Below are 7,295 nucleotides of genomic sequence, written 5' to 3' on the forward strand. Positions count from 1 at the left end.
GAATGATCCTGTCAGGAGCGTATGCATTACAACATAACCACAGAACACAGCTGAAAGCTTCTGGAAGAGACATGTTTGTTCCTCGTGTGTCTCAGAGACCCTCCTGTGAACTTACACACATCCAGACACAATTCATTATGCATGAGCCAACAGCGTGTTCTGCTTGTGTGTTTGCACACAAAGGTTACAAGTGTGTTTGTTTCTGTGCTTTTTACTTCTCCTGAAATAAATATGTGGCATCAGCACAAGTAAAACTGACCACACTGCTAATGTGTCGTGACTCGTGGGTGGTTGCCAGGGCTTTGCTAAGACTTTGCTATGCAGTTGCTTGGGCATTGTGGGTGGTTGCTAGGGCATTGCTAAGCAGTTTACAAGGGTGCAGTTGCTAGGGTGTTGCGGGTGGTTACCAGTAGGGGTGAAAAAAAATAAATAAAATTCGATCCATCGATGCATCGCGATTCTCGCTCCAACGATTCTGGATCGATTCTGAGCTTAGTTTTTAACCAGATATGCGATGACGCTGAGTTTGCTTTAGAAACACCCGTAATCTGCTTTCTTCCAATTCCTCACACACATACATACACCAATCAAACTTTCCGTAAAATAATCTTTCATAAGTTCGGAAAGGTTGAAGCGAATTACTAGGACATTCACAGGCTTCATTGCACAGGATGCGCTGTGAGAGACGCGCGCTTTGTTTGATGTTACGTACTTGAAGCGTGCTGTCTCGCCTTTCGGTATTTTCCTTACAAATGCTCTACGAAGTCATCATTTATGTGGTTTGGAATGCAGTGGACTTGTATATTTAAAATATGAACCTCACTAACAGAAGGCTGCTTTCAATTTCAAATGCTGACGCGCGCTTTGTTTGTGTAGACTGCTCGCGCGTGCGAAATTAACGTAATATACTATACTTGTGCAAAATTAACGTAAACACAGCCAGTTATGTCTTAAGGAATTAAACGGACAGGACAAACCACTTTACTTCTTATATTTCAGAAGAGATCCGTGCGTGAATGCAGCTTAATAGATCTCCCGCAGTCTATGATATCATAGTAAAAAACAAGAGTAAAGATGAAGAAAAATCACTCACAGTTCTTGAATGGAAAACGTTCAGATAATCTTAAATAGGCTACTGAAAGCACTACTTGTTTATGTTTCTATGCTCTTCTTTATTATTTGCTACTTACTTGTATGTTTTGAAGTTATATTAGTTTAAAATTCTTAACATACAACTGTTGTAAAAAATTTTTTTTAATTTGTAATAAAAAAAAAAAAAGTACTTAATTACCTATGTAAACTAATGAATTAATAGGGAGGGGAGGGGGGAGGAGTAGATAAAGAATCGTTCTGGAATCGGATCATGAGTCCCAGAATCGGGATCGGATCGTATCGTGAGGTGACTAAAGATTCCCACCCCTAACATTTACATACTGTGAATCGTTTTTTTGAATCGAGAATCGTTTTTGAATCGAAAATCGATTTTGAATCGAATCTTGAGCCTAAAAATCGATATCGAATCGAATCGTGACATTTTCTGAATCGTGCACCCCTAGTTACCAGGGTGTTGCTTTGCAGTTGCTAGGGTGTTGTGGGTGATTGCGTGGGCATTGCTATGCAGTTTACAAGGGTGCAGTTGCTAGGGTGTTGCGGGTGGTTGCCAGGACATTGCTATGCAGTTGCTAAGACTTTGCTATGCAGTTGCTTGGGCATTGTGGGTGGTTGCTATGGCGTTACTAAGCAGTTTACGAGGGTGTTGTGGGTGGTTACCAGGACATTACTATGCAGTTGCTAAGACTTTGCTATGCAGTTGCTTGGGCATTGTGAGTGGTTGCTAGGGCATTGCTGAGCAGTTTACAAGGGTGCAGTTGCTAGGGTGTTGCCAGGACATTGCTATGCAGTTGCTAAGACTTTGCTATGCAGTTGCTTGGGCATTGTGGGTGGTTGCTAGGGCGTTGCTAAGCAGTTTACGAAGGTGTTGTGGGTGGTTACCAGGATATTACTATGCAGTTGCTAGAGCATCGCTTTGCAGCTGGTAGGGCATTGTGGGTAGTTGCTAGGGTGTTGTTATGCAGTTGCTAGGGTGTTGGGAGATGTTACCAGGGCATTGCTATGCAGTTACTCAAGAGTTGCTATGCAGTTGCAAGGGCATTGTGGGTGGTTGTCAGGGTGTTGTTATGCAGTTGATAGGGCATTGCTATGCAGTTATTAGAGCATCGCTTTGCAGCTAGTAGGGCATGGTGGGGGTTGCCAGGATGTTGCTATGCAGTTGCTAGGGTTGTGTAGCTGGTTGCCAGGGTGTTACTTTGCAGTTGCCAAGTCCAATTCAAAATATATTCTTTGATATTCTGCTCTGTACATGTGTGTGTGAAATTGTAGAAAAAAAATGACAATTGGGAATTTAGCAGAACAATTCCAACAAGCCACAGATATTGTTCATGTAGCCCAAACAGCGCAGAATGAGTTCAATACTTAGTGTTAGGGGTTTGTTCAAATCACTAACAATAAATACCAGCTACAGAAATAGTAATGCTTGACTTAACAAACACCAAATGTATGCTCAGTTCTGCTCAGTTAAACGTTCTGCTCCACTGCAGAAAGTCCAGTATGCAGATGGTCAGCAGAATAAACCAATCAATACAGCGGGGCGTTTAAACCCAGAACAGCAGCGTCTGTTAAAGAAACATCACGTCCATATCACTTCATCAGCTGATGATCCATGGAGATGAAGGACTTTACAGCAAATACAGACTGAGCTCTGAGCAAACAGCCACACAAACACTGACAAACACGTCTTATAAGGTCATGAACACACAATTCAGAATGAAGCTCGAAGTTTTAGACGCTTCAGATAAAATCAGACATTTTTATGTACAGTAAAATGGCTAAATTTGGTGTAGAATTTACGTAACATTGAATTAAATGTGAAATTTTGAAGTAGAAAGACTGAAATAGTGTTTTATTGTAAAACATATTCCAAACATCTGTGTTTTATAATAATTATTAACAGTGTACTTGTATTTTTTAACTGGAAAAATTTTATTTTATTTTTCCACTTTCAAGCCAAATCAGAGCAATTATGATATTTTTAAAATCTCCAGTCATAATTCACCCCAAAACTACACAATTTTCTTTTACATAAAGGATTTGTGTTATTTATGCCATTAAGTTGTTGTGATTTTGTAGATTGTCTCAAAATCATATGATATGATTTAAGACAATTAAGCACATTTTCCCCAAATTCTCATTAAAATAATGCAAATATAAATATACACTGTTTCATTACTTTAACAATACAATAACAAAAACCATTCAGTCTGGATTTTTTAATCTTGATATAAATGCAGCCCAACAAATACTACCATCATGATTTGCTAGATATTTAAAAAAAAATATATATCATAAAATATAATAATATCATAATTGCATTACGGTAATGAGAATTGGAGGGTGTTTATATGTCATGAAAATAATGACATTTAATAATGTCACAATGCTGTAATGTCAGTCTCAATGGGTATCTCTTGGTGCAAAATATAATTTCCTTTGATTTTGGGGTGAAATATGACCTATGACCAATAGACAACATAGACTGTTTTCAATGCTCACATAAGCTCTGGGTAAGAGAGAGAGAGAGAGAGAGAGAGAGAGAGAGAGAGAGTGTCATGAAGTGGACATACTGATGGATAAGAGCCTCAGATATTGTATTGAGCTGCTGTTTGAACAGACGGGGGGTTTAAGAGGACAAAGACACAGACAGCTTCAGGAGGAGAGAGAAAGAGAGAAAGAGAGAGAGAGAAACCACTGTCTTCATTTGATATTTTCTAATATGTATAATATACTAATATATCATGGTGTAACAATATATCATGTCACAATATATCGCAATACAAAAATTCAATAATATCTATTGTGTATAGTTCACCCAAAATAAAAATTACAAAATAAAATACTAATTTTAGTGTCAGTACTACATTAAACTACTATATATAATGTTGAATATAATGTATAATAATGCAATGGGGGAATGATAATGCCAAATGTCTGATGTTACCAGTAAAAAGTGGTTTTCATTATTTTAAATATATCTAGTCAGTGACAGAGTTCAAGCATATTCATCTAAAATAATTCAGTATTTTCAGCTTCAGAATCATGAATATTGTTATTCTGGTGTGTCTATTGTCCTGCATTGGGTTTCAGCACCAAGTCCGAGTCTATTCATTTACACCCCAGTATATTTTTTGTTAACCTTTTATTATATGTCTTGGAGTATCACAATAATATCATATCGTGAGTTCAGTATCGTGATATGTATCGGATCGTGACATGAGGGTATCGTTACACTCCTATTAAAACTGCTACAATTTAAGTCAAGGTAAAGGGGTTCGTATTGCATCGATCAGTCGCTGAAACACAAAGGCTGATCAGATTGATTGGATTCGTGAACTATACATAACACCCGACTTCGAGCCCTGATTTCTCTCGGATCACCCTGACCCGTTCACCCTCGGCTCCCTTCACCCCTAAAACGCCATCTCATTATCATACGCCAATAAATCCATCCGCATTAATCCTCTTATTTCCACCCTAACCTCTCATTGTGGTCTTCTACAGCTGAGCATTCGGCCTCAGAGAATCCCAGACTGCAGACAATCCCGAAGGAAACACTGATGGAGAATCCTGGCATGTGTGTGTGAGTGGCCGGTGATTATGGTGTCAGTGTGTCGCGAGGGTCTGAAGAGCTTCTCATGGCCGACGGCGGGATGAAGAATAAATGCCGGGACTCTTTCATCTCGAGCAACTTCAGTAAAGCCACCTTTACCTCTCGCCTACGCCTGTCCCACACACAACACACTCACTCTCTTCTTCTACACAGGAGCATTCATGAGCAGATATTTACAGATGAAAACAGCTGCATGAATAACTGATCTGAGACATGCAGTCGTTGCCTTCAGGAACCGTCAGATCTGACTCTGAAATGACTTTCACTGCTGTACTGCATCAAAAAACAATCATGACTTGAATTAAACATTACAAAGGGAAGCACATTTTAGGTGGTTTTGATTTTAAACATTTACATGCACATCCTTGCGATTTGCAATGCAAATGTTCGATTTCTTATAACTTTTATTGTGTATTGTTCTATCCTTTTCTGCATTTCCCTTCTGTGTACTAATCTATATTATTACATTTGCATTCATGCATTTAGTAGTTCACTTTTCACTGCTGTACTGTATCAAAAAACATTCATGTCTTGAATTAAACATTACAATGGGAAGCACATTTTTAGGTATTTTTATGCTGCATCACTCGCTTTGATTTTAAACATTTAAATGCACATCCTTGCGACTTGCAATGCAAATGTGCGATTTTGATATTTCTTATAACTTTTACTGTATTGTGCTATCCTTTTCTGCATTACTAATCTATATTACTACATTTGCATTCATGCATTTAGCAGTCACTTCTATCCAAAGCAACTTAAAAAAGAGAAAGTATCTCATACTTAAGAGCCAAGATATGATAAAATGCATACAAGTTTTTTTTTTTTTTTTTTTTTTTTCTAATACAAGCATCTGCTGAATGGAAAAATGTAAATGTAAATATGGGTTCTTTCTGTGCAAATCAATCAAGAGTTTCTAGTGACACAAAGACTGCACTAGCATTCATCAGACATGAACAGATCATGTTCAGAACCAGATTTCCACATTCACATCACACATCAAATCATGCAAGCAGAAATGACAGCATGCCTTGCAGAGATTACAGACATCCAGAGGGTTAAATCGGATTTGAAATCAGACATCCACCAAAACCCCCGTGTCTAGTGCTATTAACCCGCGAGCAATAACGATTCAAGGACCCGATTAATGAGATTTAACACGCAAGTAATATGAGATTATGATATGAAGTGTCCTCTTACCTGGAGTTGTTAAAGTTGTCACGAGACCTCACCGGCTGAATGGAGGACGATCAGCTGAGCAGAAGCGATGGAGGAAGAGTCTACCTCATCCGAGTCTGCTGGAACTTCAGTCACAGCAAATGAATTGAACTCCAGCAATGAAGCTGCAAACGCTCTTGAACAGTTTCCGACGGTAAAAGCAATGACAAGGACCGGGCAGATCCGCGGACGAGCACGAGCACGCGCACACTGACGTCGGCCTCGAGCCTCCTCCGTCTACTGGAGATCAGAAACAAAAGGGTGTTGAAGAAAAAGAGGAGAAGAGCACACACAAACCCCCCACCCGAGCCCGAGAGAGAGAGAGAGAGAGCAGCAGTCACAGCTGAATATAGAGCTCATGGGAGAATACGTCAATATATCATGACTGTTAACAAATCATTTTAGGTTTCTATTGCATTTTAGATTAGCTAAATATTTTCGCAGCAGACAAGGTTCTTTATTGGAGTCCATGGTTCCAACTTCCATGAAGAACATTCAACATCCACGGAACCTTTCCATTAAACAAAAGGTTCTTTATAGAATGAAATTTAGATTTTTCTTCACTGGTTCTTTAAGAACTGTTCTCTGAAAGGAATCAAAAGTCATTATTCTATGCATGGCATCACTGTGAAACCCCCTTTTTTATAGCAACTTTATTTTTAAGAGCAGCCTAGCCATACAGCGCACTATGAAAATGTTTTGTCAAATAATCTGGTTTAATAAGCGTAACATAGCAAATAAGTATAAGGAATTATTGACGACGGGACGGGACGAGACGTTGAATTATTAATTATTAATAATATTAAAGAATCAGGTATTAATAACCATAATTCAACAGGACCGGAGTAAATTATTCAGCTTATACTACGGTCACCAAACCTCAAAAGACGATGTTCAGACTATGTATTTCAAGACATTTGTCGGTTTTTTTTATTTAAAACGCTCTTGTGTGCAGGACTAATTTCTTACGCATCTCATCCCACGCCTCTGTTGCTAATTTGTTGCTAATTACAAAAATGTAATTTTAAAAGCGAACGTAGGCTTGATAGCAGACTCATGCAGTTATTAATGCAGTTATGAGAGAGAGAGAGAGAGAGAGAGAGAGAGAGAGAGAGAGAGAGAGAGAGAGAGAGAGAGAGATTTAGTGTGTGTGAATCACCTGAGTGTGTGTGTCTCTCTACGGTGTTCACCAGTAACGTCAGCTGGTTGGTCAGTGTTGTTGTGGGGTTTTTGCTCTTTTGCTGTTGTCGGCTGTAAATCATTTGGCGTAGTGATATGGAACTGTAATGCGGTCAAAACCTGCTGGAACTACTTTAACCTGTTTCCCTGATAATAACTGCACACCTAATAACGT

General features: G+C 38.8%; 1 protein-coding gene across 3 annotated transcripts in view; it reads right to left on the reverse strand.

Moving 5' to 3' along the window:
- The window catches only part of ncana (neurocan a), a 91,684-nt gene extending 85,500 nt beyond the window's left edge, over nt 1-6,184 (reverse strand). For all 3 annotated transcript variants that reach the window (XM_079876418.1, XM_079876419.1, XM_079876417.1), the window contains exon 1: nt 5,924-6,184. The gene's annotated coding sequence lies outside the window, so the exon portion shown is untranslated. The remainder of the gene's footprint in view (nt 1-5,923) is intronic.
- Between the last annotated feature and the right edge of the window lie 1,111 nt (nt 6,185-7,295).

This window comes from Squalius cephalus, assembly GCF_949319135.1.
Source record: "Squalius cephalus genome assembly, chromosome: 7".
NCBI lineage: Eukaryota > Metazoa > Chordata > Actinopteri > Cypriniformes > Leuciscidae > Squalius > Squalius cephalus.